The following is an 18107-nucleotide window of genomic DNA, read 5'->3' on the forward strand; positions in this document are numbered from 1 at the left end:
AGAGGCTACAAATAATATTGCGCACGTTGATCAGCAGTTGGTCTCTGCTATCAGCATTTATGATTGCACAGATATCATCCGCATACATCACGAAGTCTACTATAGGCGAGAGAAATGGCAAATCATTCATCAGGATTAGAAAGATATTATTTCCAATATTTGACCCTTGCGGTACAGACCTGTCACCTATGGGGACGAGAGTCGACTTCTTGTTATTCACGTCCGTCGACTGCTGCCTGTCACACAAGAAGGAATTGAGCAACTTAAGTACTATCCCACGTACGCCGTAATGTTCAAGTTTGTTTGCTATGAGGCCATGGTCGACCAAATCGAATGCACGTGACAAATCGAAGAACACAGCAGCTACGTGTTTCCCACCTTCGAGGTGCTCGAACACGGTTCGCTTCATAAGGCGAGCAGCACCGGTCGTGGACTTACCTGCTTGGTAAGCGTGCTGCTGCTTACAGAGCGCACCGTTGATGGTTAGGAATCTGATCAGTCGGTCACATAGCCCCATCTCAAACATTTTTGATATAGCCGGGACAATGGATATAGGCCTGTATGATTTTTGTTCTTTTTTAGAACCTTTTCCCTTGTATACCGGCGTTACCTTTATTGTCTTGAGAGAAATAGGGTATTGGCCTTTACACGCAGATTTGTTAAACTGATGGCACAACGCATGCAGAAAGTTGTAAGGAAGCTGGCGCAAAACATATGTAGGTAGCTCATATATATCCCGCGTACCTTTAGGTTTAATTCTTTTAATAATTGTAAGCAGTTCGGAAACAGTAAACGGTGCGAAAAACATTGTTTTTGTAACATGTGGAGCATTTCGCCGCAGATTTAGCATAGCCATTGCTATATTAGGCTTTTGCGGGGTGTCGCGCACGATAGAAATATAGTAAGTGTTAAGCAAGTCGGCCAGCTGGTCGTCCGAGCCGGCCGGGCCGCACGCCGTGTGCCGCAGCGCGGCAAGCGCGTCCCCGCCCCGCGACCCTTTGTTGGTTTGGGTCTTTATCATTCGCCATAGTGACTTAGAGGTGTTAGGTGCTTCGCTTATAGTCTGGTTGAGGTATGCTTTTTTTACCCTTTTAAGAAGGCCATCATGTTTACACCTGTAAGACAAATATAGATCTCGTAAACCGCTATTTTCAGGGTAAAAGTTTAATAACATTGCTAGGAGTTGTAGGAAATCTTTGCTTTTACTTGTTTCAGTGTTGCACCAAGATTTGTCTTTACACAATATTGGTATTTTTCTCAGTGGGAAAAAATTATGGAATCTGTTTATAAAGATATTAAGTAGGCTGTCGAAGCTTGTGTTATTATTATTTAAGAGCGATATCCAGTCAATGTGATAGATATAGTGTACAAAATTAGTCAGCTTAGATTGGGATATAGGTCGTTTCACACAATGACCTGTAGTGTCGTTTTTATTGGGGTCATATACCTTTATATCAGCACAAACCGCAAAGTGATCACTTATTGCTTGTACCATGGGATGAGCTTCGAACTGACCAGTCGGTAAGTCAGTGTAACCGTGGTCTAAACACGACCTGGATGACCCTTGAACCCTGGTTGGAAAATTAACGAAAGATTTAAGATTAAACAATTCCAGTAGGCCTAACAATTCACGTTTCTGTTTTGACCTTTGTAATAGGTCAATGTTCACATCGCCCATTATTAAAATGTGGGAATCTTCATTAATTGTTACGCTAAGAAGTAGCTCTAATTGCCTAAGAAATACAGTAAAGTCACCTTCAGTGTTCGAGCGATAGACACATAAGACGATAAGATTTACTTCAACAACCTGAACGGCTGCTATTTCTACATGCATTTCTACCGAAAACTTACATAAGTCGTCCCTATTTAGTATTGATAAAGTGTTATGGGCGTAGATACATACACCACCATGTTTACGTGTCTGGCGACAAAAATGAGACATAAGACTATAATTGTCAATGTTAAGTACTTCGATTTCATTCGGCTCCAGCCAATGCTCAGTCATAAGGAATAAATCGCACTTAAAATCCGATTGAAGTAAACATTCGATGCTATAAGTTTTATTACGTAGGCATTGCACATTTTGCTGAATAATGCGAAGTTGTTTACATACGTCCCGCCGGCGTCGAATAGATACAGTTATCGGCACCTGCACGTTAACTGCACGATCAGCGTTATGAGTTTGTGTATGACGTTCAGGTGAACCGGTTGTTATTGCTACCGACTCAGTAGACAGTATCTCGTCCCCGCTCCTTATCGCATTCGCGCACTCTGTTCGCATATGTGGTAGCAGCGGAGGAGTGTGCAGGACGGGACTACGCCGTCCTGCCGTCGACGTTCGGGTGTCCCCGCTCCCTGCGGGGCCGCACAAGAAACCACTCTGCGACGCGAACGCGCGGAGGCCACACATCTGGCGATTTAAAACACTCAAACAAGTTTTCCGGGATGCCTATAATGAATGACGCATGTCTAGTGGAGTTGATCTTACGTTTTTCAACATAATATTCAGCACAATTCTTAATTTTATTTAAGAACTTTTTTACATTTTCTTCAGTTGTATCTGGCTGGAACGACCATGCCTGTATGTATTTGATTCGTTCAACAGTCTTTATCTCCTCATCCTCCTGCCCAGCTCCGACGATTACCTGTCGTTTTTGGCGACGTCTGTTCTGCCTACCGGTTGGTTTCCTCCAAGGTTCCTCGGTTTGATGTGTGTTAAGGTCGTCATCTATTAATGGACCCGCGTCATAAAAATCGTCCTGAGTTGGTGTATTCATAACTTCTAGGCCTTTACTCGCATGCTTAGTAGTCATACTGGCGGGTGTACTCGTCCCAGAATGGGTAGACTCGGGAGTTGTGCACCGTTCCGCACTGACCGGCTCACGCACATCATCCTTGTGCCGCTTTCGTGCAGCGCTGGATCCATTTTGTATCGCCGCCGCCGCATTTAGACGCGCTTTACGGACCGGGCGCTGCAGCGCTGGCGCGGCCGTTGGCTTGGATGTTGTCATCGCTGGTTCGCAGGTAGTTTTCGACGATTTGTTTAACACTTCTGAATTTGGTAGGTTAATAACTTTAGATTGCACTTTAATTACGCTATTTTGCTCAGTTATTTTAACTTCCAATGCACTGACTTTTTCCACAAGTTTGGCCACTGTCTTTTGGAGATCACGTAATGCATTTTCTATGTTTTTTTGCGACATTTTGACAACAAATGCGATTAAAATAAAGTACGGTGCGTGTGCGTGTATTAACCGCCCGAATGATAATAATCATTTAAATGTACCTACTTAAAAAAATGTCTGACATTAAGTTTAAATTTGGAAATTATCTCGTTAAGTTATATTATAATATCTTGCGAAAGTTGTAGTTGGCAGTTGATTCCTGTTTCCCTGATAAACCCGACACCGGTAAGAAAAAACAATCGAATATGTTCGCTCTGTGCCAAATGGCTAAAAGTTCAGCCAGCAGCCACCCAATACCAGACAAATACTTTCCCATTTCTCGGAATACATATATGAATTAAGTTGGGGAAATTCACAAGACCTATAAACAAGCATAGTAAACGTAAAACCACGTAAGACAGAGTCTGGCTAAGCTAACTCTGCACCGTTTTAGATATCACAGTGTGCAAGTATTGTTCTAAACAGTTCCAGAGTCTATCTTTATTAATTGGAGGTCCTTTGTATAATTAATATGTCATTTGTTTAAACAGATAATTATGTTTATATTTAGTTAGCCACATACATATACTGCACCCAATTAGATGGTGTGGGTGTTTTAATTTATTAGCGTTATGCATTTTTATTTTAGTGATATGAAACTCATATTTTTGTAGGTACAACTGTAAGAAGTTAAATTTTATGGTAAAATCACTTTATTTACATGAACATATTTACATAATTATATAAGAAACTAAGACTAAACTTAAAAGCTAGCTAATGTCTAAAATAGGCCCTTGAGGCATTGTACCAAGGATACTGGCGACATTTCCTCGCTGTATCGCAATGCTGATACGTTGTGCGAGGAAGTCGCCAGCTCTTCGGTCACCAGTTACCTCAACCAGACGCTTCGCGATTTCTGTGAACAACTTGTTCGCGCTGGGGCCCCATGGACCTAGAGTTTCTACACCAAAGGGTACAAAAAGGTATTCTTTGCCAAGACTTTTGTATTTATTACGTTTCAAAATTTCGGCACTTTCTGCCGCTGCGCCCGCTTTTATCTTGGTCCGTTGGAGGTGAGACGGTGCCAATGTGTCTACGCAGGTAGCATCCCACACTAACATTCGTCCCATACTCCAAGGGACCAAGGACACTCCATCAGGCCTCTTGCCATCATCTCTGATTATGCCAGTCGGCTCAAGGAGAGCAGGCACATTGATGGTTGCAAGGGACCGACGGATAATGTCATTAAGCGACGCATGTCTCGAAAAACGGCCTGCACTTTTTTGACAAGATAATCCATGGTGTCCCAGTCGGTCCACGTCCGTGCCACAAGAGCATATGTGTGGCGTACACACCGAAACGAAAAAATTATTCGTATGACGCACACAGAATCGATGTCCGTTAACGCTGAATCAATCACTCAGAAATGTAACCGGACAGGGAACACTTGAGTTCAAATCATAAATAGGTTTTATTTACCAGGATTTTACTAACCTTTCGGTAGAATCTTGACTGGGTATCTTTGCCTGCGCGTAATAATCTCTACCCTGACGCTGATCTCTCAGCGGCCAGGTCTGACGCTCCTCAGGTGCCTGTAAAGAAGAAAACTATGTCAACACAACAAATCGATACGCCGACGACCTAAGAGCGGATATATTTAGCGGCTAGCCCTAAATTTAGATTGATAGTGACGTAAGACTCTCGTAATATCCTCGCTCGGTTTATTTATGTCATTGAATTAATATAAAGTTCATGCGTGGCAGAGGATATTTCATGCAATATATGCACCGGGTAAACTTTGTGTAAACTGCCATGATTTACAGTTCATAACCGACCGCATCTCCATATACAAAGTCATTTTAATGCTAATACGTGTCATAACGCGTAAAGTTAATGTAACGTAGGTACGAGTAGGTACAGATGTAGTGCGAAAAGATTTGCCTTCGAATTGTTACGGAAACGTACGAACGTGTCATGCTATTTCAGTCAGTGTCAGTACAAGATATACTGACATTGACTGAACTAGCATGACAAATACGAACGTTTCCGAAGGAAACCCTTTTCGCACTAGGTACATCTGTAAAATTACTTCGAGTAAAATCACATACAATAAATGAGTAGGTCAAAGTACGTACGTAAGTATTTCGTTTGTTTTTGTTTCGAAGCTATAGTCTTAGTTCCTTTGCATACATTAACTAAATACCTATTCGAGTAAAACAATAATAATAATTGTTTATGATTATGATTATACATTAGTACAGATAGTGGACAAAAAAAACTTAAACTATAACTTATATAAAAAATAAATAAACCTAAAAACTACCCTCCAGGCCCTGGCCCCTCGGCAGGGTGCCCATCACGCAAGCAGCATTCCCGCGCTGTATTGCAATAGCAATTCTTTGCGCGAGAAAGCTGCCGGCGCGAGGGTCACCTGTTGCCTCCCTTAACCGTTTCCCCAAATCCCTTACAAGCCCACGCGCTCCCTTACCCCACGGTCCGGTTGTCTCGACGCCAAACGCTTCTGAGCCCTTCTGAGGATGTCGTTGAGGGCGGCATGGCGAGAGATTCAACGATCATTGTCCCGATAGTTGTTTCCGCGAACGGTCTCGTAGCGAAGAGTCTCGACCAACATCTTGAGAGACTTTCGCTAGGTGGTTGGATCAAGTCTCAGATGCAGAAGGCGGTGATCTTGGACACAGCGCGGATAGTCCGGCGGTTCCTCTCTCTCACCCTAGGTTAGGTTTTTTATAATGTGTTTATGTTTTTATATTGTTTTGTATGTATTTTTTGTATTTTACTTTTATATTATACTAGCTTTTGCCCGCGGCTTCGCTTGCGTTAGAAAGAGACAAAAAGTAGCCTATGTCACTCTCCATCCCTTCAACTAAATAGGTAGCTCGACTTAAAAAATCACGTCAATTCGTCGCTCCGTTTTGCCGTGAAAGACGGACAAACAAACAGACACACACACTTTCCCATTTATAATATTAGTATGGATTATAAACCTAACTTAAGACGTAAAATGAATAAAGGGAATATAATTGTGGTAAGCCTCCTCTATTATTAATTACTTTATGAGTTTTCTATATTACATATTTGGATACTCGTTGGGTTGCAGAATTGACTTGCAGATCTTCCGGGAAAACTTAAAATAAATATACGAATAGATAATATTTGTTTTGGATCCCAATTCGCAGATCTTCTAATATATTAAAAGAAACTAAGCTAATAATGCTTTTCCAAAAGTTTATGACCTAGCAGTTAATAACCCATTTTACTTTGAAGTATTCTCAAAAACTGAACGTAATTTTTAAAGTTTACTTATTAAACCTGAATCACAGAACAGTTCGCCGAATTTGTCATATTCGAGTAAACTCTATTGTATAATGTTCAGAAAATCATCTTTCTTAAAAATAAGAGGGATTTCGTACAACTTTGGGGAGCTAACAGTTTAAGCTCGGCGGTAAAGGAATTGAGGGCTCTCGACGGGTTGTCGAGGCGGTCACTCGCGGATCGAGTCTCGAGCCGCTCCGTAAACACCCAGCCTCTCAAAATGAATATGAATCACAGTTAATCCGGCAACCCTGAACGCAGCCTTATATTAATAACATCGTTCCGGTCGGCGATACAATGCCAATCTACGCTAAGAATACCGATTGACACGTATTAAATAATAGCTGAAATCTTCCCACCCGTAGCGTAATAAGCAATAACAATCTCCTTGTAAACACGGCTCCCTGCGCCTCCTCTGACAGACGTCTGAGGCGGCTACTTTAATAATTTAAGCGTTTCCGTCAAATTTATCCGCTACTACTAGGGTAATTCCAACACTAATAGCGCTGACCTTGGCAGTCATAAATATTTATAACATCTTTACGACGACGGTCAGTGTGAATGTCTTCTAAATCTGAACTATTCCGCCTAATAAACAGGCGAATGTTCTTAATGTTTAGTAGTAGTACCTACAAGAAGAAAAATTTAATGAAGTAAGAATGCCGTAATAAATCAATTAGAGTGAGATCGGTGCCATCGGCGAACAAAAATCATAGACAAATGCTTTGTATTAAGATATCTATGTTGACTTTAGTTCCGTGCATTATTCGATGCTTAGGTACTAGTATAGGCATTAAACGTTAGCGTCTGACAATCTAGTAAGGTGACGAACCCAATCATGGACAGTTTAAGAAAAAAATTCGCCTGTTTTTGATATTTCACTGATAAATGTAAAAATTCTACCGCCAAGCGTGTTAAATCTTGAATGTCCTATCCTTCTTCTACATTTCAAGCGTATTGCAGAATAGATACTCCTATTGGTTTCTTCATAGTTAACAAATTAAAACTAGGTGTTTTTTCTCCAATTATGGACGGCAGTTCTCCAGTAATGGATCCCCCATTATGGACAGTGAAATAAGTTTAAAATTTTACTTTTAAAGCCAACTGATACGCAATGAGTCAATCTTATACACCATAAATACAATTAGTTTGGGTTATTTTAACATAGGATTGTTTCTAGTAAATTTTGGTTTTGTAAATTGTTCCTTGTCCATCATAGGAGGTAGGCAGTTTTTCGGGTCCAGTAATGGACACTTGCAAAATAACGTCATTTCTTTATATCTTTGGAGCAACAAACTAGTATGTTTTATACCTTATCTCATGCTTAATGCAGTAAGTAAGACGCATTCAAGATTACACCGTGCGTTATTTTTTTATTATTTTATACATGAACTCATCTCTCTTAGCAACATTACTAAGAATTCGTCTTGATATTTTTTTCAGTAAACTGGTGAATTTTATCTTGTCTCCAAATTCTTCAGAAATAACCGAATTAATTGAAACTTCAAAATTAAACAGCTCTACAACTCTAGTTTATGGTACATAGCCGTCAGTTTTTAGAAACTTATTTTAAATACTTATTTTTAAGGATTTGTGTTTTTTTGTCCATAATGGCATCACCGTCCATTATGGGGTATTTTACCTTAGATAACAAATAAAACTATTCATTCGCTACGCTTAAAATAGTAAAATGTCTGTGTCATTTGTCTATGATATTGATAATACAATATAATATTTCTATTCCGATAATATGTTGTTTCAGTATTACATTTTATAACCTATAAATCTTTCAGGTTATGAACATGAACCACTTCTAGGTAATAAAGTGTATTGAAATAACAAGGTGTCAAGAGACCTTCTTACCCGTTACCCAATATGAGTTTTTAAACATCAGGATGTTCGATTTTCGATGTTATATACTTTCGATAGTTACTCGTAATTTCTAGTAAGTGACAAATTTTTGACGATCTAATTCGAAACGTTAATATTAGCTCTAGATACGATATAAATCGGATACAGTCAAGTCAGAAATGTAGCTTAACACTGAATGAGGTAAATAGTTAATGGTAAATACTGACCCCATATAACCATAATCGGTCGCCGTTCCTACGCAAATCCTCCTATTTTGTGTACACACAGGTCTTCGGGTCTCAATGCTTAGTCGCAGTACGGTCGACGTTTAGTCGCGGCGACCCAAATGGGGACGATTGGTAACAGGCACAAATGGTCACAGAAGTGACAGAAGTGTGCACTACGCGTGCACACATTGTTACCGTTTGGCGACTACTTTCCCAAAATCATTCGTTCATTTCATTCTTTTCAAATGGCGACTGTCAGAGACGTCAAAGTAAAAAAGAAATAAAATCATTTGACATTAAAATGTAATGGCGTAAGAATTTGTTAAAGATAAAATATTGTTTGCATTTGTAATATAATGTGGGCTAATTACCATGGCCAATTAAATTGCTCGAATGATTTCATAAAATAAGTCTAAATTTATCAACGCGCCATCAATTTACCTCAGTTTAACCAGTAATAATATTATTGACTACTCGGTGTTTGCGTGTTATGTATATTGATTGGTGAAGTTTTATTGCTCCGGTGCATATACTACACTGAAATAATAAAAATAATGCCTAGAAAACCAATAAAGTTGTTAAAATATGGATTAAGACGGTAATATTCCATGTATAAAACAGTCGCCAAACGGTCACCAAACGGTCGACAAACGGTCGCAAAATGGTCGCAGCGTACACGCGTGACCGAAAGCAGTGAATATTTATTATATTTTCAAAATGGCTTCTTGTATTAATTTTTTCCAGGTATCCTCAAACTTTATAAACAATTAAATATGCCGTCGTACTCAGTTGCCCTCACAAAAGAAGATTAAAAAAAAATTGTAACGTGCGTACCGAGCTGCTGGGTTGTAAAGGATCGGGGATCATATTATTATGGTCTTCTATAGAGCAACTAGTATTTTGCGGCATTTCACAATTGACACTTGTTGAAGTAGTCGTCATTAATATTACTATCAACATTAATTTCAGCGATCTGTACTTCTTTTGTCAAGATTTTTGTATAGATAAGTGTCTACAAATTTGTAATGTTAAAGAGACATAAATAAAACGTAGTAGAGTAAATAATGTGTTTTTTTTGTAACCCAAACAAAATACTTGTAGATACGAGTGCGGAAAAGAGGAAAATCGATACGAGTAGCGATAAATTAATACACGAACGAAGGGAGTGTTTTAAATCGACACGAGTTGTGGATGTCCTTTTCGCACGTGTATCGTACGACGATTTTCAGTACCTAAATCTAAGCTAAGAGTTTCGACCAGACAAGAAATGAATCATTGCTTGATTTGCTCGCACTACTGCGTTAAAAAAAGCAGCATCTGTACTGAAAAAAACTATCATTGCGCAACAGAAATTCTATTAATATCACAGTAAATACTCTATTTCATTTGATTCCTACTTTTATTGTGTAAAGCAACACTACACTTCATTTTTATCAATAAGAATTAAAAATTATATATTTAATACATTAAGTAACTATAAAGTGCTTATCTATTTGTATTATCATTCTGCACTTTTCTTAACTTTCCCACATTTCTATAAAATGTCGAAGAGTGCTTAAATGGTCGTCGTCGTTTATTATTATTTAATTCGCTCATATTTAAATGATTCAAAGCAACCAGTCCACAACTTCACAAGACAGTTTGAGAAACCTTCGTATTTCAGATTGTCATTTGCGGATACAGTGGTTTAGGAGCAGTTCGGTAATCAGACCTACACATGTGTGTACAAATTCTGTCAATGTCACTGTCAGAAACCGTTCTGACAGTGACAATGACAGCCACAAATTCGTCCACATGTTGTTACCGTTATGTGTGCAAACGTCGACTAATAAAGTGTCGTTAAAAGTCATTCTGACAGTGACATTGACAGCCACAAATTCGTACACATTTTGTTACCGTAACGAGTGCACACGACGACTACATTTTGTTATTGTATCAATAAGGTCGCATTGTTTGCACGACGTTACCACGCGTTATGTCACATTTGACAGTTAGTTACTGATTTGAAGATTTTGCGACTGAAATGGTTGTATGGGACGGTTGCTTTTAACTTCCTCTTTAAAGTCCCACGACAAGCGCTACGCCGCGTAGCATGTAGCAGGTTTTTTCGTCGTTGTGATTATAAGTCGTAGCGCCTTATTATTTTATGTAGTGTCAAGTAATCGACACAGCTCTTCAATAACCTTAATTATTGCCTAGTGAATATGTTTTTGACAATAAAGGTCGGTTGCACCAAACAGTCTGTTGTGTTCGTAATTTTTTTGTATGGTCATTTCCATAGACTTCTGCTGTGTGACATTGATAATGCAACTGGCCCTAAGGATTGTAATTAGTGCGAAACCAATTACGAGCCTCAATGCTTGCCCGCTGCGCTGCGCCGCACCACCACTCGCACTTTACTGTCACCTCGCACCGTGAACAGTTTCACTTTGAAATAACTTACACTTTGTTCCCAATGCTACTTTGGTGACAAAAATATTCAATCGTCAAAGCTCTGTAACGGACAGAATACTCTGTACTAGGGTTGTAAATAGAAAAAAAAAACAAATGTTTTTTTTTTCAGAATTATGAAAAAAAACATGAAAAAAAACCGAGCACCGTGGTTTTTTTTTTCTAAATATGGTTTTTTTTTCAGATGAACAAATAATACGACAATAACGGTTTTTCGTGAGTTGTAACGTGTTTCGATAACAATAACGTACATTTTAATTCAATTAACATTCAGTATACAAACGTTTATTGGGGAATCCCCGATGCTGCGTGTAGCGTGGAGAGGCGGTGGTGTTGCCAACAGTAAATAGTGATAACTACCAGCTACAGATTTCGTAAATGGGTGAATCAACTTTTTCTTGCTTTTTGCAAGAATTACCCTTACTTATTATTAGGTCTACTTTTGTGATTTTTAACCTTACCATCGTGAATAAAGATCCTTATTTCACGTATACCAATTAGGGAAAAATTTAAAAACGATTCATTTTTAATTAAAACAATATGTGACCCAGTGGAAGAGACACATGTAGTCGAAGTATGCGAAATTTTGCTGGCAAAGAAAAGTTGATTCACCCAAATGTTACTTTTATAAGACCAGAAATTAAAGTTATTTGACTAAATTCGTTTAATACTTAACATTAAGTCTAAAAAACCGTATAAAAGTATTAACTACTTTGCAAATTTTGAGATTTCATACTTTAGAAAAAAAACATACTCCAGAAAAAAAACTGTTTTTTTTCACGGTTTTTTTTTTCAAGCCAGAAAAAAAACCGTTTTTTTGCAACCCTACTCTGTACTCTGGTAGTACGGACAGCATTAATAGACGTGTTTCAGCGCAGCGGGGGCCTGGTCAAAACAAAACGAAGCCAATCACAAGCCTCAACGCCCGCCACCGCGCCACTTGCCCTTAATAGACTGTCACGGTTAACAGTTTCATTTAAACAACTGACACTTGGATTCACTGGATACACTTAATGAGTACGTAACCGTTCAAGATCCGAGGGGAGTATTTCACTATTGGTCTGCTATACGAGTATACATACATCCTGTTTTTGTTGAATTCCGTTAACTTTAAGAGAAGGTTCTCTAGATCAAAAACAATTTTTTCTAAGAGTCTATACTCTTACGGTTACCGAGTTATTAAAAAAAAATATATAATTAATGAACACGTGTGTGACAGCCTTTACCACTCCCTAATGTTATTTGTTTTGACATGTGCCGTCAATCTCTTGACACTAACTTGAATGTTATCCTTAATGATCTCTCACACTGATTAATTCATTTATTATGTATGAAAACGATGAAACATTTTTTTTGTGAGTTTAACTAAAAGTGATATACAGGGTGGTTCCTGATAATGAACCGGTGAACGTATCGAATTTAACGGAAAACAAAAAAAAAACACGGTGTATAATGTTTATTTATTTTATTAAATGTTTCTATTTTGTGAGCGTCAGGACCCCTGGACCACTACAGATATTTGATGTTTAGTACATACTAAAATTTAGTACCTATTTGATACTATTTGGTACCTGAGTACATATATTTGGTACCTCCACTGATATCGAAAAATCGAGCGAATAAAGTGGCCAGACATTCTGACGTCAGGATGTCTGGACTATTTTTGGTTTACATAGTTCTAGACAACACTACTAATTGATATCTTAGTCAATATTTACTACCTATTTGGTACCTGTCAATATATTTTTTTCAAATTTTTTGGCGTACCAGAAAAAAGTTATGATGGAATTTAAAGTTGTGAGCCCAGCCGTGGCGTTGAAGTATGTAGCGCCTGTCAAAAGAATAGAGGCAAATCCGCCTGCCCTCCTGCGGGTCAACTTAAATAGGAATGTATTTTTAGGCACTCGCACATCATCTCTACTGACTAGTGGCATTAATATAGTCGAAATATAAAAGTAATTAGTGTAATTACACTAGTTTTCCATTTTCCTCCTGAGAGAACCTCCTACAGTCTCAATAACGTCCAGGGATGTAACGGAGCTCTGCTTCTGCTTCCGTTTCTGCGGAACTTCCGTTTTGTTTTACACATCCGCTTCTGTTCCGGTTCTGTTATTTTTCAAACGGAAGTTATAGCGGATGTCGGAACCTAGCGCGACGGTGGGACATGAGCGGCGTACATCAAAGACCAACAGGTCTATACCTGTCATTCGCTCATCTCTCCGCTTGCCACGTGCTGCGATACTAAACATCAATCGCTTCATTCCATTGCGCGCCAATATTTGTCCTGTCCACCTAGTTAGTAGCGAGTGAACAACTATTCAGTGGTGCAGGGCTTATCTACGATCCCCTTAGAAGCAAACTGCCGGGAGATAAAGCTGCTAAGCTTTTGTTTATTAAATACAGTTTACTTCTTTTATAATCACTCCATTTAATTTAAAAATTTAATTGTGTGCTAACAATTACACATATAATTTTTACTGGTTAGTTTTGGATTGTATTATACCACCTACGAGTAAGTTTTCTTTTCGTTTCTAAAACCTTTTACGGCATAATAAAGGTTTAAAAGGATTCTTATGTGATTTTTAGTGATTACCTAAACAACTAAACATCTTAAAGTTCAAGGTGATTTAAATTTTTGGATTGTAATGAATGATATACTTAAGATAAAATATCAGGTACCTTTTCTTTTCGTTTTTAAAACCTAAGTGGGCCTAAAGGCTGATTACAAACTGCTAATTACAGGCTGAACAGTAAACACCTAAAAGTTCTAGGTAATTTAAGTAGTTTTGGTTTATGTTATACCTATGTGGTATTTTTTCATTTCGTTTTTAACATCTATAACTTCCGCTTCTGGTTCCGGTTCCGCTTCTGCTTCCGTTAAACTAAATTCAAAACTTCCGCTTCCGCTTCCGGTTCCGTTAAAACCACATCCGTTACATCCCTGATAACGTCTACTTAAGTAATGTCATGTCATGTCCCTGAGAGACATCTCCTGGCGGAGAAATTTGTAAATCAGTTTACCCCTGACAGCCGGTCATTTTTGCGACTGTTCAGCAGCTGTAGAGCTGTATGGCAGACTTGGCGGCATTGTGGTTGTAGGTACTGATAGTAGATGATTGATTTGATGTTTGTATTTATTCTTAATTCATAATTGACACTAATCGATGCAAAAAACAAATGTTACCGAAAGCAGTGGTTTATTTATATGATAAACCCCTATAACGGAGCTCGTGGACCATAGACTGGTCCACATCATCAAAATACATCCTATATACCAATATTACCAATGACGCTGTTAATTATAACAGTTTATGCTATTTCCCTCCTAGAATTTGCCCAACTGTTGCCACGTGTTTAGGTCTCTCAGGAGGAAAATGGAAAACTAGTGTAATTACACTAATTACTTTTATATTTCGACTATGTTAATGCCACTAGTCAGTAGTAGAGATGATGTGCGAGTGCCTAAAACTAAATTCCTATTTAAGTTGACGCGCGCAGGAGGGCAGGCGGATTTGCCTCTATACTTTTGACAGGCGCTACATACTTCAACGGCACGGCCGGGCTCACAACTTTAAATTCCGTCATAACTTTTTTCTGGTACGCCAAAAAAATTTGAAAAAAAGATATTGACAGGTACCAAATAGGTAGTAAATATTGACTAAGATATCAATTAGTAGTGTTGTCTAGAACTATGTAAACCAAAAATGGTCCAGACATCCTGACGTCAGAATGTCTGGCCACTTTATTCGCTCGATTTTTCGATATCAGTGGAGGTACCAAATATATGTACTCAGGTACCAAATAGTATCAAATAGGTACTAAATTTTAGTATGTACTAAACATCAAATATCTGTAGTGGTCCAGGGGTCCTGACGCTCACTCTATTTTCACTTATTTATTGTAGTTTTACTTCTAGTCAGTAGGTACGTTTGTACGGAAATGGTATTTTGCACGGCGCCGGCGGCGCGGTCGTCCGCTTTCACCGTAACTTTACTCTTCCTAAATATCATAGGGATGTGTCACACCTACCCGTTTAAACTTACTAATAATATCTGCTGAAAGTGTGACTCGTGTCACTTAAATAGAATGCGGCGACTGTTGTTTCCGTATCGTCATAACTAGGTGATCTTCTTAAACATGACTGACATTTACAAACACAAAAGACAAGAGTTTTGAATGAATAATTTTTAAGAAAAAAAAACCGTCGCCTTTCGGGTTCTGGTGAAAGCTACTTGCGAATGTTGGATTATGTAGAAATGTGTAAGTATTTTTTAAAACTGCTTTTAATGCTTTAATTATTAGATGGCAACACAAATGAATATACGTATAACGTTAAGGTTTGAGGAGTTTCCTCAATTCCTCATGAATCCGATTATATTATAAAAAATCGAAGCTTGACAAACTTTGACTTCAAAACTCAATATGCTTAACAAACATAACTAAATAAATGTCACTATTCTGAACTTAAATGCATGCTTTTCTTAGAAAAATACCAAAGTCACTATGAGTGTGCCGTTCAGGTTTGAGGAGTTTGGTTCTGACTATCATCAGCAGTTCCACTGTACCAAATGTCACTGTTCTAGACGTAAGTGCATGCTGTTCTTATAAAAATGGCAAAGTCACTATAAGCGTGCCGTTCAGATTTGAGGAGTTTGGTTCTGGCCATCATCAGCAGTTCCATTGCACCAAATGTCACTGTTCTGGACGAAAGTGCATGCTGTTCTTATAAAAATACCAGTCACTATAAGGGTGCCGTTCAGATTTGAGGAGTTCGGTTCTGACCATCATCAGAAATTCCACTGCACCAAATGTCACTGTTCTGGACGAAAGTGCATGCTGTTCGTATAAAAATACCAAAGTCACTATAAGCGTGCCGTTCAGATTTGAACAGTTCCGTTCTGGCCATCATCAGGAGTTCCACTACACCAAATGTCACTGTTCCGTACCTAAATGCATGCTGTTCCTTTAAAAACATAAAATTCACCATATGTATGCCTTTCAGATTTGAGGAGTTCCCTCGATTTCTCCAGGATCCCATCATCAGAACTGGGTTCTGAGAAAAATGGGACCAATCTGTATGCATATACATTCAATCAAAAAAAAAATTTTCAAAATCGGTCCAGTAACGACGGAGATATCGAGGAACAAACATAAAAAATAAAAAAATAAAAAACATACAGACGACTTGATAACCGTCCTTCTTGAGATATGAGGCGACGGTTAAAAATATAATAATTTGAAATATTAGATTGACCCAGCTCCAAGCTAAGCATATTAGTTTAGTTTAATTTTAGTTCAGTTAAAAAATCAAAATTTGGCAACCTAACTGTATCTTAACAGTACCCACATAAATAGGACTAACATATTTCAAATCAAAAACATAGCCTAAGTGCGGATACAGGGTGGACGAAAACTTAGGTTCTAAACTAACCTAACCTTATTTTCACTATGCATGCTGCCAAGATACCACAAAACTGTAAATTTATGACCTATAAAGTATTAAAGGTAATATTATTATAATTGCTTACTGTAAATGTATCTAACTATCTAAACATAAATTAATTACCATTTTTTGTGTGTGGCGTACGTCTCTAAGAATCATCTGTCAGCACAGTCTTACATCAAGATAATTAAACCGTTTTATTGCAGCTTCCAGGTAACTATCAACACAGAATGCCGCGTCTGTTTCGTGGCTACGACTTTACAGAACTCTCCGAGCATCTCCCTAATTCCTTAAACATTTTTGCTTCTATCGAGATTTCTCTCAAATAAACTGATCTCAATATCAGTAAGGAACAAGCGTAATCAGGGATCACTTTACACAATGTCGCCTGAGGCGATGTGGTCAGTACACTCAATGAATAGCGTCGACGATATTGGATCATTAATGAGAATTTATCACCCCGACCGCATGACTGCCTGAAGTTAGATCTTTTATTATTAACACATCATAATTACCCCGTGTTTTGTACGAACGGTATAACGACCGGTAGAATCAGAATTGTTTACGCACTAAAACGCTTTATCGCGACTTCGAACCCGACAGTTACTCGTAATTTTTCTTTGTTCTATTACATTTTTATGTAATATAGTAATATACATATCAGTTTTGGTTTTAAACAGAAAACCAAAACAGGTAAAATAGCTTATTATCAAAATCAAGGGATAACTAATCTAATTTTTTGTCACTTCTTTAAGACCTGACATAAGCTGAGTGTCTTAGTCCTTACTTATTGGACAGATGCTGTGGCTGGTTGTATTACATATAACTTAAACTCCATAAAAATACAAAGAATGCAGCCACACACCACATTGTCGTAAATGTACGCCTGTACGGCCCCTTAAAAGCTTCAGAAATAGCTCCTTTGTATTCCGGGCTTTACGTACTGCTCCAGCAGGATATTCCTGAATAAATACTGACAGAATTCAATATTCTCAGACATAAACAATATTCCATATCTCAAATCTAAAATTAATTTTCATCTCCTATGACTCATATTTTCGAACGATAAATCTCGCAGCAAACATCTGTAAAATAATAAAATGTATGGATATGACGACTCTAATAAAAACAAATGGATCCCTGTATTTTTGTTTGACATATTTTCATTGACTATGACGGTGGTTTCCTTTCCTTTGTAATTTATTTTATTTATAAGACTGCTCATATAATATAAGTAAATTCCTAAACGAATATTTATGGCATTAAAGTAAATAAGCAATAAACGAATGCAATAATGTTAATACATAACTGACACCTAGTAAACTTATTTTCCCCTCACTAGCTCGGAAACACGTGATTTGCCCTTCAATACCAGCGGGTAAAAACGCATTTTATCCACTAGTGGGTAAAGTAATTTGACCTTGAATAAAGTCAAATTAACTACTTTAAAATTGATAAAAGTAGGTTAATCTAGTAATAAAGATGATTTACCACCTGTGGAACTACTGGAAGCAGTGATAAACGCATTTTTTGCGTTGTAGTTTCCTCGCTATAGTGAGGGGAAAAGTTTTGTGTTACACTCGGGTGCAAATGTATTTTACTTCTCGTGTGTTAAGAGCGCTTTCAAAAAATCTGCTT

At 38.0% G+C, this 18107-nt stretch overlaps 1 protein-coding gene across 8 annotated transcripts in view; it reads right to left on the minus strand.

Annotated features, from left to right (window-relative positions):
- LOC125231728 (potassium voltage-gated channel protein Shab) overlaps positions 1-18107 on the minus strand; it is a 133433-nt gene that overhangs the window by 71260 nt on the left and 44066 nt on the right. For all 8 annotated transcript variants that reach the window (XM_048137282.1, XM_048137285.1, XM_048137284.1 and 5 more), the window contains exon 2: positions 4659-4756. The gene's annotated coding sequence lies outside the window, so the exon portion shown is untranslated. The remainder of the gene's footprint in view (positions 1-4658; positions 4757-18107) is intronic.

The sequence above is a fragment of the Leguminivora glycinivorella genome, chromosome 12, assembly GCF_023078275.1.
Source record: "Leguminivora glycinivorella isolate SPB_JAAS2020 chromosome 12, LegGlyc_1.1, whole genome shotgun sequence".
Taxonomy (NCBI): Eukaryota; Metazoa; Arthropoda; class Insecta; order Lepidoptera; family Tortricidae; genus Leguminivora; species Leguminivora glycinivorella.